This window comes from Anas acuta, chromosome 1 (genome assembly GCF_963932015.1).
Source record: "Anas acuta chromosome 1, bAnaAcu1.1, whole genome shotgun sequence".
NCBI classification, from domain to species: Eukaryota; Metazoa; Chordata; class Aves; order Anseriformes; family Anatidae; genus Anas; species Anas acuta.
The window spans coordinates 111,122,555-111,143,382 of NC_088979.1; the positions used below are offsets into that span (position 1 = coordinate 111,122,555).

At 38.5% G+C, this 20,828-nt stretch overlaps 2 long non-coding RNA genes across 4 annotated transcripts in view; one reads left to right on the top strand and one right to left on the bottom strand.

Moving 5' to 3' along the window:
• Positions 1-20,828, top strand: part of LOC137861439 (uncharacterized) — a 113,741-nt gene that overhangs the window by 28,020 nt on the left and 64,893 nt on the right. The gene's annotated exons all lie outside the window — the stretch shown is intronic.
• Positions 10,094-20,828, bottom strand: part of LOC137861431 (uncharacterized) — a 166,672-nt gene continuing 155,937 nt past the window's right edge. For all 3 annotated transcript variants that reach the window (XR_011099597.1, XR_011099598.1, XR_011099601.1), the window contains 2 exons: positions 13,369-13,474; positions 10,094-11,441 (listed from right to left, as the gene is read on the bottom strand). This is a non-coding gene — a long non-coding RNA (uncharacterized lncRNA). The remainder of the gene's footprint in view (positions 11,442-13,368; positions 13,475-20,828) is intronic.

A 20,828-nucleotide genomic window follows, 5' to 3' on the forward strand; every position in this document is an offset into this window, starting at 1 on the left:
ATGTTGCACTGTACTAGCAGTAATCACTACTTACTGTGGCAGTTTTCCATTAATTTGTACAAAGTCGATGACATAATAATTGAACAGTATTAATCCCCTTATATATTACATATAATTGTTGCAGGCAGGCTTCCTTGCCTTTTGTTTCCTGTATTTCAATATGTGCTATACCATTGTGTAATTAAATACATGCAGCAGACAACTCTCTTTGAGACTCTTGAGCCCTGTTTACTTAATTTTAAAATGTTTTATGATAGAATAAAAATTTACAATACTCCAGCCTACAAAAATGTAATCTGCTGTGAAATATCTCTCTAATTGAATTTGGTGCTCCCAATGACTTTCAGGGTATTGCATGCCACTGTAGGCATGATCACTAGAATAAAACTGATGATAATATGCATCCAGAATGAATGTGAAAGAGGTATCAGCCTTTATGCCACTTTCTTTTAGTGGCTACCCACCTGATGTATATTTCTGGACATGTTTTATTACTAGCACAATCCAGTCAATCATCATTTGATACAGCTGTCCTGCATATCACCAATAAAATAATACAGATAATCTTTTCTTTTCCTCTGGCTTCTCCTCAGATATGTTTGAGGGTGTGAATTTGCATTCAGGATTGACGCAATACAAAAATAAGATAAAAATAAAATGTCTCCTACTCATCATGTAAAGTCATATTTAATTTAAAGGAGTTCAGAGCAGAGAGGAGTTTACTTGATGCTTGGTGAATTCGTGAATACTGACAGCTTACTGCTGTGGGACCTTCCTTTGAAATTACCTTTTGCCTCCAAGTATTGGGATGAACAGATCTATGAGGCATTGCACCCACACTGAAAGAGAAAAGGCTATGAGGAGACTAATTCTGAGAGTGTTTGATGTTTGGTGATTGTTTTCCCAATGACCTAAAATGGCCTGATTCCTTGCTGATTTCTTGAGTAAAGAAGAATAATACATATATATATAGTTTGTTTTTTTTTTGTTGTTGTTTGTTTGTTTGCTTGCTTGTTTGTTTTTCATTTGAGAACTCAAAAAAAAAATCATCATAGGACTGGTTTGTGCTACTTAGACATGGTCTTGCTTTCAAGGCTATAGCACAGGCACCACTGGGAAGAAGTCCATCTGGAATGGGGAACACTTGGCTTAATGCAGCAACAATGCAGTATTTGCTTTAGTGGCACAGAAACAAACTAACCCTTTCTCAGCTGGCCACCAGCCCTGTAGGGCCCTGCACCACATCTTAAAATCAGCTGTAGTCTCCTTGTAAGTTTAGCAACTTAAGTAAGAAGCCTCCTTCCTCCCATCAAAGGCACAGCAGAGCCAGGACTCTCCCTCATCTCAGTCCCTTTTCTCCCTCTCTGAGGACCTCAGTGCAACTTGAGGAATCAGAAAGGGCAGCAATGCATCCTAATTCCAGCCAGAAGATTATGGCAGTTCCATTTTCTCCTCTGCACTTCAAAGAATTTGTACTAAATGTCTCCACCTTGCTGGGCCTGATTCAGCAAGGCAAACTGTGAACGTTGTTACTGCCATTCCTCCTCAGAAGAAACCCCCTGAGCGTATGCTCAATGCTATACTTAAGTCTAGTGAAACAAGTTATAAATTACTCATTCACAAGTAATTCTCCAGCAAGAGATTAAGTTCAATACCTTACTTTAATAATTTTATTCTGGATTTGCCTTTAAACAAATCAACTTCTACATCTCCATTCTACTCCTCAAATATCTCTTCATCCCATGGGTGAGCTCACATATTTTCCATACACAGTATTTTCCAAACTCTTGCAGACTGAGGGAGTGAGTGGCTGAGGAAGGGATCGCTACATGGATGCCATATCCTGACACAATTCTGCTGCAGCGGCTGCTGGGCACGATATGGGATTATGTGGACTCTTGGACAGACCTCAGGTTTTTATATTACTAGTAAAGGCCCAAATAGATTTCAAGAAGTCTTTGCCACCTTTCGATTATTTCCTTACTTTGCTGCCTTAGGGTATGAGAGGTCTCTGTGTGTGGTTTCCTTTAAGTATTTCTGTAGGCTTTCTAGGTTAAGGTGTGTCAGGATGCTTTTAGGGATGTGGCTTGGAAAGAATCTGTGTTGCTAAGGAAATTAAGTGTTAAGGAATGTTTTGAAAGCTGCAGTGTTTCTGATTGAAAGCAATAAAGAGGGTTTCCAATGAACTTTTAAATAGTTAAAGTGCAAAGCTAGAGTTCTAGTTATACCATTGGAAAATGTGGCTTGAGGTAAACAGAAAAAGCACTTTCAGACCCTCTTCAATCCAAAGAGAAATGCCAATGTTTGTTGTTTCCTCTTGCACTGCTGCAAAGTCAGACCATGCTGGTTGTTTTTGAATAAGTAGCAAGTGCTGCCGAAAAGGAGACAAAAAAGTGTTCTCCATAATCATAGGTGACAAAACAAAATTAAATGGCAGCAAGGGAGATTCAGAAGAAGGAAAAAAAAATGTTTTCCAGAGGTAAATGGAAAAAATAGGGAAAAGCAGATTAAATTGTCTAGGGAAGTTGGAGAATTTCTATCCATAGAGGTATTTAAGAGTAAAACAGCATCAGGTCTGTCAAGAATTATGTTTTGTCATTCTTTTTGTTTTGTTTTGTTTTTTCATAGGTTGGATATTAGGAGAAATGTCTTCCCTGAAAGGGTTGTGCAGCATTGGAACAGGCTGCTGAGGGAAGTGGTTGAGTCACCATCCCTGTAGGCCTACAAGAAACATGTAGATTTGGAACTTAGTAGCATGGTTTAGTGGTGGACTTGGGTGCTAGGTTATAGGTTGGACTAGATGATCTTAGAGGTCTTTTCCAACCGGAATGATTCTGTGATTCTATATGATTTGTTGCTCTTGCCATGTAGAAGGGAAGTTCATGGGGAGATCTCTGCAATTTCCTGGGACACTGTGAGTCTGACTTAGGTGCTAAAATCTGCTCTCTGTTTATCTAAATTAGAACAAATATAAGCTAAAAACTTTTACACAAATCACTAAATTTTGTGCATTTACTGCAGTGTTGGTCAGCAACTCTTTAGACTATTGTGTTTGTAGTACTGGTAAGGTGGCATTTTTCTTCACAAACCATGTTTGGTTGGTTGGTTAAGGAGAACAAGCTGCTTTAAACCTACTCAGAGGTAAACAAGTATAATACTATTTTCTATTTATGTATAATGCATCTTCAAATATGAGTCCTGCAATGAAAAAATTTCTGATATAATGAATGCCATAAAACTCTCAATCTAAAAGTAATAACTTTTTGCACTGTTTGATTGTTTTGAATAAATGCAACAACAACAACAATAAAAAATAATACTGTAATGAAGGGATTTATTTTTTTTTTCAACATGCTAACTGGTAAATTCCTGCATCAAATGACTGCCAATTTAAAAGGAGAATTAAACTAGGGGCCTGATAGCTCTGTAAATTATTTGTGATTCAGGGAAGCATGAAATTTAGTCATGCACCATGCTTGGTCACCAACATATTGCTGTGCTGACATTTGAATGTAACTGAACTTCTTTTCTTTCTCCATTGCATATTAGAAGTTTGGAAATAAAAATACAGAAATACTCCCAGGCTGGTCTGGTAACAGAGCAGTGTCACCACTCCTACTGGTGCTGCCTCTCTGCACTAGCCTGTTACAGTGCTCCAGGACCAAAACCCTGTCCTCCCAAACTACCCACACTTTGGCAAAACTTTGGGCTGCCCAAAAGATGCCCCAGTTGTTATGATAGGATGGAGACTTCGGAACCAGCTCTGAGGTGTTCTTCAGACTATTAATCTCCAGAAATCATGTGGAAGATCTGCATTACAGATTGTTCACCAAGGATTTTAATTCACATCACTTAGTCATGGAAACGATACATTGTCTGGGTGAATGTTGATGAGGCTTTGTCAGGAGATGTTGCCAAGCCTCATGCAATAAGGTACTCAAAGTGGATGCAATCTGGCATTTTTGACATCCCAGAACCCGCAACAGGGATGCACCCTAGGACGTCCTTTTACTGGGATGGCCTTCAGGAGCAACTAAAAAAGAAGTGGCAACAGTGTGACAACTGAAACCCTCTCCTACAGGCTCTCTTTATCCCTCCAAACAAAAACGAACACTTCTGATTGTATATATTAAACAGCAAACGAGTTTTGTTGTGGTGGGGTCTGCTTTAACCACCTTCCTCAGAGCCCCGTTCAATGTCTGTGTAGCAAGTGATTCCATCAGCATAAATACAGTTTGCAGCAGCACAGAAGCTGAATAACAGTGACAGCTGTGTTGGCCTCCCATCATGGATCACAGTCACACCCTGATGGGGACTGTGAGAGTGCACAGCACGACCACATCACCTGATGGAAGACAATGTGGTAAACATCCAAAATCCCTTCACCCTGTTCTGATAAATTTACTGATTCTTCTACAGCTTCATCTCTAAATTTTACAGCATTCATCCATTGTTGTGAACAGTAAAATCCCTATAAGGACTTTTGAATTTTCACTGCTTGCTTAAATTTTTGATAGCAAAACCAAGGGATGATGTATGCCCATAGCATACAAAAACAGCAGAAATAATCATAGAAACAGTAAACCTGGTACTCAGGAAATTAATGCAAGGCCAAGATTGCTGTTTTGTATGGATAGTTAGGTGCTCAGTTCACATGGCCATTTTTCTCTTTTAGAAATCAACTTTATTTAAAGACAAGAGTGCATGGTGATGGCAGCAGGAGCCATGTCTTCCAGAGAAGCACCTCCACAGAGCACCTTGGGAGAGGGGCATGATGTCTCTTAAACATGGCATGCCGAGTGCCAGTCATCGTGACCTATTCATTCACTGCTCTTTCTCTTTCCTGCTTTTTCTTGTGTCTAACGAGTGAGGTCATTATGTAGTAAGCATTCTGATACCAGTCCTTTTCTTATTAAAGTGGGAGAAAAAAAAAAAAAAAAAAGAGCAACCCTGAAAAAATAGACATTTTAATTGAATATGTAAATTTTGATCATTTAAAACAAACAGACAAAAAACACCAAAAAGCAACAAACCCATGGAATATTTCTGGCATGTCATAATTAGCATTCCAGAATATCAACAAGTAGATGTAAAATAGCATACAAAAAGATTAACGTGTTATAACTATGCATTCAAAAGGTACTTAAAATGCAGAAAGATTTATTTTATATATAATAATATATATTTATTTTTATATATAATTGAAAAAGTTTCTGTTATAAAGATGTCTCTTCTTTGAGCCTGTTTTCATCTTTGATATACCAGGAAATAAGCGAAGCTCTTTATTAAAAAATCCCAAACCAATACAAAAAAAATAAAATACCTTCTCCCATCTCTCTTTCTTCCCATATCAACTTTTCATGGCTCACAGGATACAATGATCTTGTTTGAGATGGATTTTGGAGAACTTAGAGATAGAGCTATTATTGGCAATAGAAGAAAAAAAAAAAAAAAAAGGCTGAATTATTTGCTAGAGTAGGTGAAAATCATCAGTTTTAAAAACTGATCACAGAACTACATGCATCCTTGGGGAACATCCTGAAGTGTCACATTTTGAATTTTAGAAATAAAATTTTAGCGCATCAAGTTCCTAATGCATGAACATTCTTTTAGCAGGATTTGTTCGGGCATTTTCATTTGTCTTGCTAAGCATTCACTTCTTAATTTCTCTTGAATCACACTCATCGTCAATTTTTATTTTTATTTTTTAAAGTCTAATTCAGTTTTCACACTAAATGGGATGCTTTTAGAGATAAGTAGTCTAATGTATTCTATAAAATGTTTCTTTCAAGAGACTTTTTGCTGCAAAAAAAAAATATTCTCCAGCAAGATTTGAAAGGTGACTCAAAAACAGATGGCATTAGGTGCTGCAGTCAATTCAAAACTTCATTGCAGGCTTCAGCAATGAAGTGGTTACAGGAGCATATTTGGGAGCAGCATAAAAGAAAACTTTCATTCCTTGCTACTCAAGCATCATTTTGTGTTTATGTGTGCGGGATTGGTTACAATGACCGTGTCTTCTACACTACAAGAGATCTTCATCAGGGCTGAAAGTGGTATTTCATACATTTGATGTTCACCCTTCTGACAGATACAATATCACCCCCAATTCAAATCACAGCTCAAATGTTTAAAACTTGCCACAGCTTGCCCATAATCATGCAGTGCAAAGCCTGTTAATATTAGAAAGGTACACACTTAACGTGGTCTTTTGGTTTATGAGTGAGATATTACAGACACAGCCATTGGAAAAGAACAGAACAGTGCTATATGTCATTATCAAGGTTTGAACAGGAAAATAAAATAAAGTTGTTCAAACTTTGAAAACTCCAGGTAGCCAGAGATCTATTACAACTCTAGCAGAATTTTACTAGGAAAAATCCCTCAAAGGATACCATCAGCCATAATTAAAACTAGCTGCAATAACTTCAGCAACCTGGCTTGACAAATAATTGTGAAGATCTATGTGAGTTTGTACTTGGCAGCTACTCAGATGTTCTGCATTTTTGTCCTGTTTGCTAATGGTGTAGTGCACCCTATAGGAGACTGCATTTGAAAGACATTTCAGTAATGACTAAGGTGGACGTCTTATGACAGTTTCCACCAAAGCCTGAATAATTTAACTTTTATGCATACGCCAAACCAGTGCTGTTACTTTTTGTGCTTAACGTGGAAATGAGTCATTTCACATTCTTGGGTAAAACAGAAAAGAAATCTTGAAAAGAGAAAGTAGAGACAGCATCCTCCAACCCTGAAGTATCAAAATAATATGGACAAAGTTAAATAAAGTTACCTAAATTAAATTATTGTCAGGTATTCTGCATACAGCTATCTTTACTGGCACTAATAATTAACTCTGTGGATCGATAGCAGCCACAAAGACAGAGATTCAGAGACATGATGGCTCCAAAATCCTTTTCCAACTGTGTCAATAATCTGATTTAAAAAACAAAACAAAACAACAACAACAACAAAACACCTTTTTCTACTAGCACTGTTTCTCTTTTATCTCTCCAGCCATTATGACCCCCAAAACTCTGTTATTATTTTTCAGAGATTTGTTCCCACAAGTTTCTTTAGCATAAAAATTTTGGAAGAAATAAAATTTGGCCCAAGTCAACCCTTTGCAGGTGAAGAACATACAGGTCTTATATATGTTAATTATGGAAGACTTTGCAGTATTATATAAGATTTCATCAGTGTTATATTAAATGAAAATTATGAATTTTCTGGCCCCCCAAAAAATCTAGAATAATACTTAAAATCTATATATATTTATGTGTGACTCCTATGTGAATGACATGTGTTTACATCTGTTTACATGTATATGCAGACATAACATTTACATATACCTTGCATATGCTTTAAGTGCTATTCCTGCAATTATTTTATGCACATACACAAATAAGCATATAAGCAAATATTGCGATCACGTACACATCATTAAACACATCTAAGGGCCTAGCCTTATCAAACAACCTTTTCAGGTTAAAATACAGTGAAACAAAATGACGTGATGGCAATGGTATTGGAAGCTGTGATTACATAAGTATTAATGGAATTGAGCAAGGACCCTGGAAAGGGAACCCCACAAATTGGATGCTGCCCATGTCATCATCCTTGCAACCTTGACCACAATTTGCTGCCAGTGAGAAAAACAACGAGGTTCAGAATCTCATTCTTTACCAAGGTACCAGAGTGGTTTTAATACAAATGAGCACTATTATCTTTGAAGCATCATTAGGACATTTTCTGAAAAGGGGAAAACAGTAAGTGTTAGAAGAGCTCCCTAGTCAAATCCCCAACATAAGCAAGAAAAACAACAAAAACAACCAAAAGCCACCCTTCAGTCTAGAGGAAGCATTGTACAGTATTAATTGCACTCTTTGGGGGGAGTTCCCGAACAAAATACAGTAGTTACAGGAAAACAGTAATGTTCAGTCAACCTTACACTGACAGATCTAATTCCCTATTCATTTCCCCTAATAAAAAAAGAAAAACAGAAACAAGACCAATGAGCTAAAAATACCTCCTTGCCACTCTATTTTCAGTGCTTCAGCTATCGATTCTTACATGCTCTAACATCTCCCTTTTGCCCTTGTGGATCCTATGCTTATTACATGCCAGTCTACCAGAAATCAGTGAGGCAGAGCAATTCTTCATATTCCTTGGCCATGAAAGGCCCTCACATACTGTCCCATGAGTTCCCTATACCTTCTGTGTAGTCTGTTACATACAGCCCACAAAGGAAAACTAGAGCCCCTTCTGTGGCTTCATTTTACACCAACAATGCGAAATAAAGGGGAACAGAAGAGAAGTCTATGGTGAGAAGCTTGTGTTCACAGCAGTCCAAATTGTCAGCTGGCTGAAATATCTTAGCACCAATCAGGCAATCTCTTTATAGGAAAGCTTTAAAAAGAAAAAGTGAAAGACTCCAAGTGACAGCAGGAGGAAGGCATGGAAAATGCTTATGCAACAAGTCACAAAACAAAAATTGACATATTAACCACATACAGCGCAATGGAAAAGAAGACATAGTAGCATCTCCAGCTTAGCTTTTATGTTATATAGGAGAGAAGAAGCATGAAGCATTTCTGACAGAGGCTCACAGAGAGAAATGGTTTAACACACTTGAAACCCAAGGGAGTTTTCCAATTAAGAACGACAAACATGGCCAGTGAGCTGAGCCTCAGCTCCTGCTGCCAGCCACACAACATAGTTGTTATGCAGGCCAGAAGGCTTTTAAAACCTTCCTAGTGATCTCTAGGAGCAGTAACATTTACCCTCTTGAAGATGACGCAGGCCTTGTTCTAGCAAGCTGATACGGCTTTGCTTGGTCTCAAAACCACCATGCAGGTCTGCAGTCCAATTCCCCACATGGCAAAACTCCATTCAGCTATGCCCAGCTCATGATTTTACCCTGCTCTGCTTTCACCCTATGTTTGGGCTATTGTTTTTCAATTTATGACTGTATTTTATTATTTTTTTTGGCTGTTTTCTCCCCAGCGTGGTCTCTGCCGGCCATGATTGCTGGCTTCTACAACCCTGGAGTGCAACTGAGGGGAAGGCCAGTCATGTAATTCCACGTTCTTTTTACTCTTTCCCATAGTAAAACAGCTCAGCTCAAACAGGAAAAAAACTGGAAACCTCAATGCCACTGGTGAATTTCAGATGGTTATCTATACAGTGTGAAAATCCTGCTTCTGCATGGGACCTTGATCAGAAAGGAGCTAATGATCATATATTATTAATCTGACCACAACTTTAAGTTCTATTTTTAGTGTAGGAGGCCATATTAATAGGTGTGATTTTCACATAGCAGTGTGAAAAGCACAGCTTATTAGAAATATAAACAAATCAGAAAGTGCACATCTTTCATAATTGCAAACTTTAATGGTAGTAAACAGGTATACAACAAGCCTTTAGATGTGGATTCAATAGCATCAATAAGGTGACACTACAGCTTATTGTACACAAAATGCATCTGTGAGTGCTGTTGGCCTAGGGTAGATTCCTACTCACATTGCTTTGAAACTAACATTCTTAAACGGAAGCTCTTGAAAACCACCACCACCCACCTTAAAATGCATGTTTTAGTTCTGGCCTAAAAGATTTAGGGAGTTGCTTCTGATGGGGAAAAATAGTCTACAGAGAAAACAAAATGTCTTAAGTCTTCGATTTAGATAATCACCAAGGTTCAGGCATGAGAGTAAGTTTTATTATTTTGATCTTCACTTCAATTAGGGCAGAAATATCCTTCAGCTTGCATCTGAATTGCTAAATTTTGGTTTGATTTACCAGTCATCCCTAAATGCAGTCCAAATTGCCCTCTGGATTTTATAACTCTCACTGGACAAATAATTTAGGAGGCTACTGCTGATTGACTTCTAACACTCTCATATTCAAAGCACATGACTTGAATGTGTCCCAGGACAGAAATGGCATAGGACCTGACCTAAAAAAGCTCCAAAGGCATTCGTTATCAGGAATAAAAGGTTATTGCATCCAGCATTTCAGAGGTTGCACTGAGAGGCAATCTGTGTTTAGATTCTAAATCTAAAACCAAAATACGTAAGAATGTGCAATCCTGCTGTTTCAAAAGGTAATATAACTCAAACTACTATAAACTCATTACCTGTTACATATTTTATATGTAATAGGCAGTACGTATTCCTTATTTTACCAACTTTTCCCTTCTATAAGCAAAAAGTTTTCTTACTTTCAAAGGTTTTGTTTTCAAAGGGGTTAGTTGCCTTGCTGATGTTTTAAACTTTCTGTAAATGAGCCATTTGATAAAGTAACATTTGTACCATTTGTTTCTACACTTGTTGGCAGACATACTCATCTCACAATCTTTGCAAGACACCTGCCTCCAGCATCAGATATGAACTGATTTCTGAAGGCTTTAGTATTTTACCAGGGCAGAAATCGCTCGGAATTGACCTTCTGTTCCTATTATAATTGTTATCACAGAGGCTTTTCTTCTTCTGCATTTGATTTATCATTTCTGACTGTCTTTGTTTGTGATACATAAACAAACACAGTATTTAAATGATTTATAGCCAACAAACTGCCTTTATTATTGTGATTCCAGTTGCACAAAGTTTTTATGCAAAATTATACCTGTTCTCTGGTTTACTTGTCTGAGAACACTGCAAATGTACGTAAAATATTTCCAAAAACCATAGCAGATCTGTATTTTATTATCATACAATGTATAGTTTGAGGGTGAGTACGTGGATTGTGTGATTAGCTGAGTAGGAAGAAAACGCATTCCCACACGACTGAAAAGAGCTGAAACAAAGTGGGATACATTAAAAACCATCGTACAAAACTATTTGTATGCACAGCATGTGTTGGAGTGTACATATGCCCATGTGTATATGGCTCTATAAATTCTTTTGTTTTCACTCATACTGTTCCTTGGGCTAATTATAATTTTCATTCTGAAACATGACTGCAGTAGTAGCTCAGCGTTAATGAATGCTGTCAAAAGTCACCTAGATGCAAGAAACGGAGTCCCTCTCTTGATCCCTTATAACATCAATTAGTACAAGCTCTACAGTAATATCTTATTAGGTGGCAGTATTTCCTACTGCCGGAGATACCAAGTGTGTCACATCCTTTATTACACCTTAATTACAAAGCATATTCTGTTTGCCTAAAGCCTTCACATAGTTGCCTCCTTCCTGCTACTTTTCTTTCTACCTGCTGTCCAGTCCTTTCCTGTCTTGAAGGCTGCTGCCTCCTGCATTCCTCCAGTGACGGCAGTGGCAGTGACACAGAATGTGATGCATGCAGGGCTTGTCGGTTCCTCCATACGTTTGGTTAGCTTGCACACTGCGCACACATAGCCCAGGCAGCCCTGGGGCTGAGCGCATCTGAACGACAGATTTCATTACACATTCCTTTCCTTCCATCCCATCCGTTTAGCACTTTATCTGGTTTTTGAAGAACATAACAATTTTTAGAAAGAATTTAATGATAGGATGAACTGTGTCAGACAGATGACTTCAAATTATAGTTATTAGAATTCCAGCCTAACAATCTGCACTTTAATAATTTATCACTGAAGAGCTCTTATTTTAAGCTCCTCTTAGAAATGCCTTTTCTCTGCTGTGTGTGTAACAGGGGAGAGGACTGACAAGTTCAATGACTTTTTAACCCATGTTTTCCCCTCTTACCAAGGCACAGGAATATTTTTCTCTTTCTATCCAATGTATCGCAGCTGCAGAAATCTTCTTTATACTGCAGAATAAAGATGCTTGAAATAGCTGAATTACTCTAATTCAGATCATTCCATAAGAACTGCAGATATTGCCCACTACACATACATTTTCTACAAGACATTATATAAAACTACTTAATTTTATAGCAAAAAGTCAAAAGCTTTTGTCCTCAGGGGTTGAAAATTCACTGCGATGGTGTAAAGTCAATAGCTGTAACATACACCTGCCAATGACCTGACTTCATATTGGGCATCTTCTTGGCTGAGCAGGAAAACTGCATGTTTTTTAGCAAGACTCATGCCAGTGGAAACACTCAAGCAATGGAAAGCTGCCAGAGATCACAGGCAGCCAGCCTGTGTCTATCCTGGGCAAAGGCCTGGGATTTCGCCCTGTGGATGCTGCTGTGGGACTGCTGCAACAGCAACTGCTACTCTCCCACAGCTTCAGGGCTAGGCATTTCTTCTGCTGTCTGATGGTGGTCCTCTTAGTTTTCCATCTGTTTATGTGCTTATATGCCCACACTAATATATAAGAAGTACATACATACATACATATACACACATATATGGATATATAATTCAGAGATAACTGTAGGGCCTCTCTCACTTTTTTTTTTTTTTTTTTTTTTTTTATGTGTGTGTACTTTGTGTTCTGATCTTGATCTAAACTATTTGGTATCCACTCTGAAAGATGACTTGAAAAAACCCCACATGGTTTCACTAGCAGTTTCATGTGATAACTTTACACTTCTTCGTTCCTCCCCACCTCCACCTACTTGAAAGAGCAATTTCCACAGGCACTTTCCCTTAGGCACATTTAGCTATTTGTCTTCCATCCTGGCCTCTAAGTGAGCATGATCAGTGGAAATGAACGGAGAGTAGGTAAATTAACACCAAGTCCTTAATAATTACATAGACTTCTGAGAGTGTTTGAAAATGAACCCTGGTTCATGAATATCACTTCTTAAATTCCTTTTTAGCCATTTGTCTTTCTCTTTCTTACAAAGATCTGTGTTCTTCCCCAGATGTTTTTTTGTTTTGTTTTGTTTTGTTTTTTCCCCCAAGATGTTCTCTAGAAGTACTTCTGCTTTTAAAAAGAACTGATGCAATACCTCTTCGGAAAATGACCAAGATACCAGGAAAGCTGAAAATTGCTGGGGATGCCTGGAATGTGCTTGGCTGCAGTTTCTCTGCAGTTCTTGGTGCCTGGATGCTGAAGGAATAAGCACAGGGACTCTCTTCTGACTGCAGAAAGATAAATGGAGGTGTCTTTTCCTGTGCCTTGAGCATCAGGTACCCCAGGGAAGGCTAACCCAGAAGCTAATGAAATGGAGGCCGAAATGCAAAATGGTTTGGCCAGCCTCTATTTTTCATAGCTTCTACAAATCTGCAAAACAGACACTAGTGTTTTTAAGTATGCACTTTCCATCATGCTCTCTTTGCTCTTTTAAGTTGTTTTCTTTTAAGATGCATCCTCCTCCTTTCCCAAAATGCATAATTAGTTTCTAAAAAAGGAAACAGAACCCCATTTGTTTATCAAAGGGGCTAGAACAAGCTCCCAAAGAGCCATTCTTGAATAAATAAATACAGATGCTAAGAGCAATTAGAAAAGAAAAAAAACTGAATATTTATCTTCTTACCTGAGAGACTGATCATTGCCCAACCTTTTATGCTTTCCTGCACAGCTCTGAAGACACACTTTTGTACAGAAGAACAATCGTATAGCTCCCTCACAGCCACTTTAATCTGCAATACCAGTAATATATGTCACAACGTTTCCATGCCTTGGAAAGCCTACAAGCAGGGTAAATTTAACTGTAAGACTCTGCCATTTTCTTTCTCTTGAATTAGCAAAATGTATTCACATCCAATGAATGAGGTTAGTGACACAGAAGGGGAAAGTGAGCAGGAGATCTCAAGGGAATTGGTGAGACACATGTTCTCAGCATCGCCAATTTCTACATGTTTTAGTCCTCTCCAGTAATATGAGAGATGTATTCTCTTTCTCCTTGGAATGCTTTATGTGCTAGGCAAATATTTGCTTTTAAATTCAATGCCATTCACGGTTTTCTTTTTTACTGGGATTCACCTCACCAAATGTGTCAGGGCATCTGTCCATAAAGCAGACAACAACTTGTGAACTCTTTATGCTGCTCTCCATTTGCAAAGAAATAGTCAGTGGTAGGGAGGATGGTCGTCTGATCCATCTCAAGATGAGAGGAATCATACTCCATAAATCCTGTATTTCCCTCTACCAACTTTAAAAATCAAAAAAACTGACTTCAGATATTCAAACTGGAGGTATTTTTACATCTAGAGTTACAGTCCAGTGTCATCAACATAAACTTAGCATGTTTGCATTTGGTCAGATGAATATGATCCTTCAAGCCTACTGGTCTCCTGTGGAACCAGGATGCAACAAGTGGCAGGAAGCAGCATGTAGAGGACCTCACATCTCTGAGACCCTGTTTGTCTGCACCTTGCTTTAAAATGGTGTGCTCACATGGTAGAGTGTAGGGCCCAAGAAATTCCCCTGTGGGTATTGACCACATCATAGGAGACACCTATAATTAACAAATATTTTGTCTCGCCATGTGATGTGGGAATATCTGTGTCATTGTGTGCAAGAGAAAATAGTCTGTCTCTTGTGGATCACCAAGGGGCTTACAGGCCATGTATTGGGGAGTGGCATGCCAGATTTATTCTGGGGGGTTAACTTCGGTCTGTGGGCTCTCCATCCCTTTGACAGAAATCATCTTCAGGGAATCTCTCTGAAAAAAAATAATGTCCTAATCTAGAATGGTGCTTCTTCAGTTTCTTCAAATTAAAAAAAAAAAAAAAAGAAGAAAATTGCTAATTATTGTTTCAGTTAAAAAGAATCCTATAATTAGACAAAATATATATTCAAAAAAACAGCGTAAACCATTGAGTTCTTTCCTTTTTCTTTGTGTTTTGTCCCTGTTGTTAAAAGGTAGGCAGAAAAGGGGAAACAAAAATAAAATCTTTTGAACTATCCTTAAGAAATTTACCTGCTACCATTCTTTTTTAAGGCTTCTAAATAGCCATTTACTTTTAAAATTACTATAGTTATTTTAATTTATTTCACAGTATCACAGAGTTAGAGAAAAGCTGAGGTAGGAAGAGACCTCTGGAGATCATCTAAACCAACCTCCCTGCTCAAGCAGGGTCACTCAGAGCAGATTGCCGAGGACAATGTCCAGTAACATTTTGACAATTTCCAAAGCTGGAAAGTCTGTAAACCATCTGGACAACATGTTCTGCTGCTTGATCACTCTCACTGTCTGAGAATGCAAAAAAATAAGAACTATAAGAAAAAAAAATGCATATAAATGAAATTTCTTGTATTTCAGCTTGTACCCATTGTGCCTCTTATACATTCACTGTGTATCCCTGAGATGAGAAGAAAGCCTGGATCCAGCTTCTTTACTGGCCCATCAGGTGCTTACATCTGCAGCTAAGCTCCCCCCAAGCCTTCTCTTTTACAGGTTACACAGTCACAGCTCTCCCCTGATGGCAGATGTCCCCCAGCGTGGCCCACCTGCTGGTGGGAATGGAATGACCAGCTCTGTCCATCAGCAGCTCTCACCACACACCTGGACTTTTGTCAGCATTGGAAACATGGTGCCTGGCAGATTTGTGCACATTGGCACCCCTTCGGAGTTACACAGAGAACAGCCAATGCCATAGCGGCTGACTTGAGAGTCATGCAGGTACTAGCTGATTTCAGAAAAGGTTACTTGCATAATAACACCTTTAAATGAAGTGACATGCTTTAAAGCTGCCACTTTAGTCACTTTGCTTTGCCTCAGAAGCTGCTGTGAAGCTGAAAGGAGGGCAAGTACACCTCCATTATATGCCACTTTTCCTTCTTGATTTGAAGCTCTAAGGTACCATGATAACAAAATAGCCTTTTTTCCTCACAAACCAGAGCTAGTCTCTGCTCTGGTTCACAGTAGTCTACCTCAGAGTAGGAGATAAAAGAAGCTAAGCAGTTCACTGTGATTCCCTTCTTTAATACAATCCCAAGCTTCCCCATAAACTGCAGTGTCTGAAGGTGACTGAGCCTCTCCTCCACACCAGGATCTCCCCTGGGGCTGGTCTCAGGGCTGAGTCCTTTGTCCAGGTCAGTGTTCTGGGCAAAGAAACCACAATCCAATCCAACCAGTGCTTTGGCTAGCCAAAGAGCTAAGGCCACAATCGCAACAGCTCACATGGCTAAGGCTCTGCCTGTGCTGGCGGGATTTCAGCATGAGCCTCTGTGATCTGATTGTGCCCATAAAGCTATCTAGATTGCAGCAGAACCTGGTTCTCTGTCGCTTTAGGAAATGTTTCCTAATCTCAGTTGTATAAATTACAGTTAATGTGTTATTGTGGTGAAAATATCATAACTGACAACATTAATTATTGCAGACCAAGTGATTTTTCCTAAAGTAGTAGCATTAAAGTCAAGAGGCAGCAAGTATTTGCAATGCCAAACATGCAAAACTTGTTGGAAAAGAGCAATGCAGTTGCTCTTTCTAGTGCAGTGGTTTCAAGTGGCTTTCCTTTTCCCTGAATTCCAGCCTGCAGTTCTCCAAAAGCTTAACTTAGCTTTCTAACCCAACATTGATTTATTCAAGGAATTGACTACATGCTCAATCAAGTAACCCTGAAGTGATTAACTGGAATGTGTTTAGTTCATTGACCTGTTATTATATGATATGCTAACTTCTGAAGATAATGAAGAAGAGTGGCACATTAACTTTTCATCGGGGAGGGGGCAGGGAGGGGGGAAATGAATGGACACTCTGGCTTCAGAACATTTATTTTCTAACAAATCTGTGTGGAAGAAGTCCATTTGTGTTGTTTTGTTTGTTTGTTTGTTTGTTTCTTTTTTTTTTTCCAGTGTTGCCAAACCTAGGTGTTTACACAAGTTCTTGGTCTTGAAAATTCTTGACATTTTAAAATAGTAAGTATATTGGGCTATATTTTAATATCTAAGCCTTTAACCCATCTTTGGATTTCAATTTGAATTTTGACAATGAAGATTAAAAGAAAACTCATGTTTCAAGTAAAAGGTGAGAGTGTCATATTAACATGTTGTTCTGGATATTGGGAAGATTCCAACATGACTGAGGAAGATGTCTTCCCTTGGGAAGATGACTGGTTTCTGGAGAGCCTATGTCTCTTTGATGTTATAATTTGACAAGAGGACTCAAAAGTATAATTCAGCTAGCATGAAAGGACACTCTGACACAGATGACTGAATATCAGACAAGATCAGCTAGTGCAAAAAGTCAAGTCTTTGCCCAAACAGAAGTGCCAGACAGGTAACATAAATGTGTAATACTGCAGGGAAAGGAAAGCTGCCGAAACAAAGCCTGGTATCTCTTGAAGAGACTTGTAGTGCCTATATCCCACATTTCATCCAACCTGCAATTGGCATAACATTGTGCCTGAGAGAGAGGAGAGAGGGGGGGGGGGGAAAAAAAAAGTGCAACACTTTCCTTCCGTGCTTTAGACTTTAAATCAATTAAATTTACTTTCAACACAGAATAAGCATCATTCCACAGCAACGTAATTGGACAAATAAATGTCCATCACTGCTACTGAACTGAGCTCCTGTGGTATAAAATAACAGAATAGGAATGGACAAAAAGATCCCGTAGTTGATGGTACACAGAGATTGGATTGGATTAGAAGAAACTCCCTGGGCAGAACCGCAGCTCCCATGGGGTATGCTGACACTCAGTCAGCCTGCTGCAGGTACACTTGCTCAAACAAACCACACAATGGAAATAGAGTTCACAGGACTTTCTTGCGCACATCAGTCCCCCTAGATCAGCCAGCAGAATCAGACGTGCCAGAGGAAGGTGCAAACTTAAAACAAAATAAGAGAAGTTGTTTAAAATGCACTCACTAATTCATTTATTCTATTATTCACCTTCAAGTGCAAATGTAAAGGAGGAAGCCTTTCCATACTCAGCCATTATCATCATCCTATAACTTTTTTTTAGCCTACAACTGCAGATGATTGCCTGCTCAGGAACTTGTTCACCTTCCTAGTTCTACCAGTGGATTTAACTGGAGATACTATCACTCCTTCAAACAGCAGCTTTTAGATGTGAACTTACAGGTAAAGTCAGGCTGCATCTTGAAGAACGTGACATTTCTCCAACAGAAATGCTCAATATGACAGTCGTGTGTTTACACAATGAACTAAAGACAGTTTTGACAACATATCACTGAAGTGATTAGTGATCCTTGAATATTTTCAGCAATCTTTTCTGGCCTTACAGAGATGAATATTTTGCTTGCTTTTCTTATCATTGTGCATGTCAGCAGATGTTTTCACTGTGCTGTCCACAGCGACAGAGAGGGCTTTTTCCAGAGTGTCAGCAGCAGGAACACAGAAGACTAGGGGGAAGACAGTATAAATTGATATTGGAAGATGATAACATCAACAGAAAGGAATGAATGGTTTGAGTTTTATTCAACTCATAATCAGTTACCACATTAAAAATGCAGCAAATTTGTACAACATCTCAAAGCATGCAATATAGCATGAGAAGAATAATTCTAATTTGTAGGTACTGTTAATTATTACTATCTCATTAATAACAATGGGAACTTTTTTTTTTTTTTGTAGAGAATTAGAAATCAATTTGAAAAGTAATTACTTCATTAAATTTGGTGATTGTGTGCTACAGCCATCTCAATCTTCATTAAAATGAATGACAGGCAACTTTTCTCATTCTTTATGCTATGTGAATTTAAAAAGTGCAACTTTCCTATTTAATCTTAAAATAAGGTTGAAGAGTTATTGTACACATTCCTGAAGCAAATGGATAGAGGATTTTGGAAATTAGAAAGATATGCCTGTATTGCAGCCACAGAAACCAGGACTACGTTATATATTTACTGACATTAATGAAACACGGGAAGGAATCACCCTCACTGGTTGCATGACAAAGAGCACATCTGCCATCAGATTAAATGATTTGAAATCTTCAGCTGAGAAGGCTTGGAGAGATTTATCTGGGCATGATAACCTTTCTATAATTTCTGGTCCCACACAGTACCAGCCAAGGCACTGTAGGTCAGGCCAAATCCCATAGCAATAGCAGAATTTTCTGAGCTGTCAATGTCTGTGTCATGATAGTAATAGGAAGACATCACAGGTCCAATGACACCATGAGACCAGAAGGAGGTTCTGGGTACTGTGCTCAAGAAGGGACAGGGAAGGGTGGGACAGATTGTGTCATATTTAGGAGTGGAGACAGTATGGGAAGGCAGATTCCACATCACTCAGACTGTTGGTAAACTCACAGAGAAGGGTCTGAAAGGTCTCCAAGGTTATGCTCAAGGAGGGATGGTCTAACAGCAATTTTCTTAGGATATAGAAGCAACAACAAAAACACTATGCAATTATATACTCAGAACATCAGGCTTAAAATAGGCTTTAAAAATATGCAGATGTTTTCACAAAATAAGGTTAGCTAGCTACAGGCATCACTAAATGTCCCCTTTTCAGTCACCCAGCCACAGTCCTCTAACAAATCCTCCTATTCAATTTGAGGAGCTTCAGGCTGTTTTCACTCTGGCTTGCATACTAGCAGCAAGGAGTCAAACATGCTTATTTGCATATTTTTCCTACTCTCTCATTTTGCATTTCTGTGGGCTCCTAATGCATGCTGACTGATTTTTTTTTTCTCCACACTTCTGTCTTACCTGTCTTACATCTTGAATGATGAAAGGGTGAGAGAGAAAGAAAAGTTGTCAGAAATCAGTAAATTGGGATCTATAAAAGTGAAGTGGTTAAATATTCAACATAAGAAGTTTCTGCAGCACCTGAAAAGACTGAGAAACAGCAGCAAAATTCATCTGTTTCATAATTCCTTGAGCTTTCTAACAGAAGTGTGCAAAATAGCAAAAAAATTATTTAGTCTGAATGCAAGTAATTTCTGATGTCCCTCTAGTAGGCTGGGTTATACATCTTCTAGTTGCCCCGGCATGGTGAAGCCATGACTGAGGTCTTGGCAGAGTCCCAAACACATTTACTGCTTCTATTCATGAACCAAGCTTTTGCCTTTTGCTGCAGCAGAAGGGGACAGAAACAGAAACGGGACTTGGTGTAGTAAGAGAACAGGGTAAGGGTAATGCCATCTCTATAACAATTTGCCATATACCTGAGGAAAATTAATATATTTTTTCTTCTGTTTTGCTTTGCCTGTCCCTTTCTCCTTCAATCTGTATTTAGCTTTCACTTAGTTGTTCTGTATAGCTTTTCGTTTTAAAGACTTTAACAATTCTCACTCATCTGTAGACTTTCTACAATTAGTCCACACCTTTCTTGAAGTGTAATATCAAAAAACCAACTATATATAGTCTTCCAGTTGGTATTTTGCCAGTAAACAGCACAGGAGTTATTTTTACATATTTATTTTTATTTCAACCAAGTATCACTAGCTGAAATAATTCCATCTAACTTCATGTTGTAGCTATCTAGCTATCTACATCTGACCAGCATGTCCTTAACTTCTTGTGGAGTAAATGTCCTGATTTCAGAGTGCGACTCATACAAGTATCTTATCTATATCCTTTAGGTGAGTTGAACAGTACCTCAGAATTGCCTGTTTATATTGGTTCATCATATAGAGATCACGGGCTGATCAGCTAAAATGTAGGCACTCACCTACAGTGTGTGTGACTGCTTTCAACTAGATAGATGTCATCCTTCATCTACTGTCTATTTTGTACTTTTGAATGCTAGAGAACACTGGATTGGAAACAATTACTTGGATCATTGAGTCCTGTCCCCTTCAGACATGGACAACTGGGCTACATATACATATAATTCAGAAGCAACTTCACAGACTAAGGTACTTTGCAAGTCACAGAACACTTCCAAATACTCATTCAACCAGTAGTGAAAGACCCAAATCTCAACTGTAACGTGTCTCAGGAAAAGAGGAAGGATGAGGAATTCTATATTCCTGGGAAAGCCCGTTAATAAAACTACCCTGAATGTCTGTAAGAAGCTGACCAGACAATCCACTACACAGGAGAGCCAATGTTTGCTAATAGACTGATAGAGAAT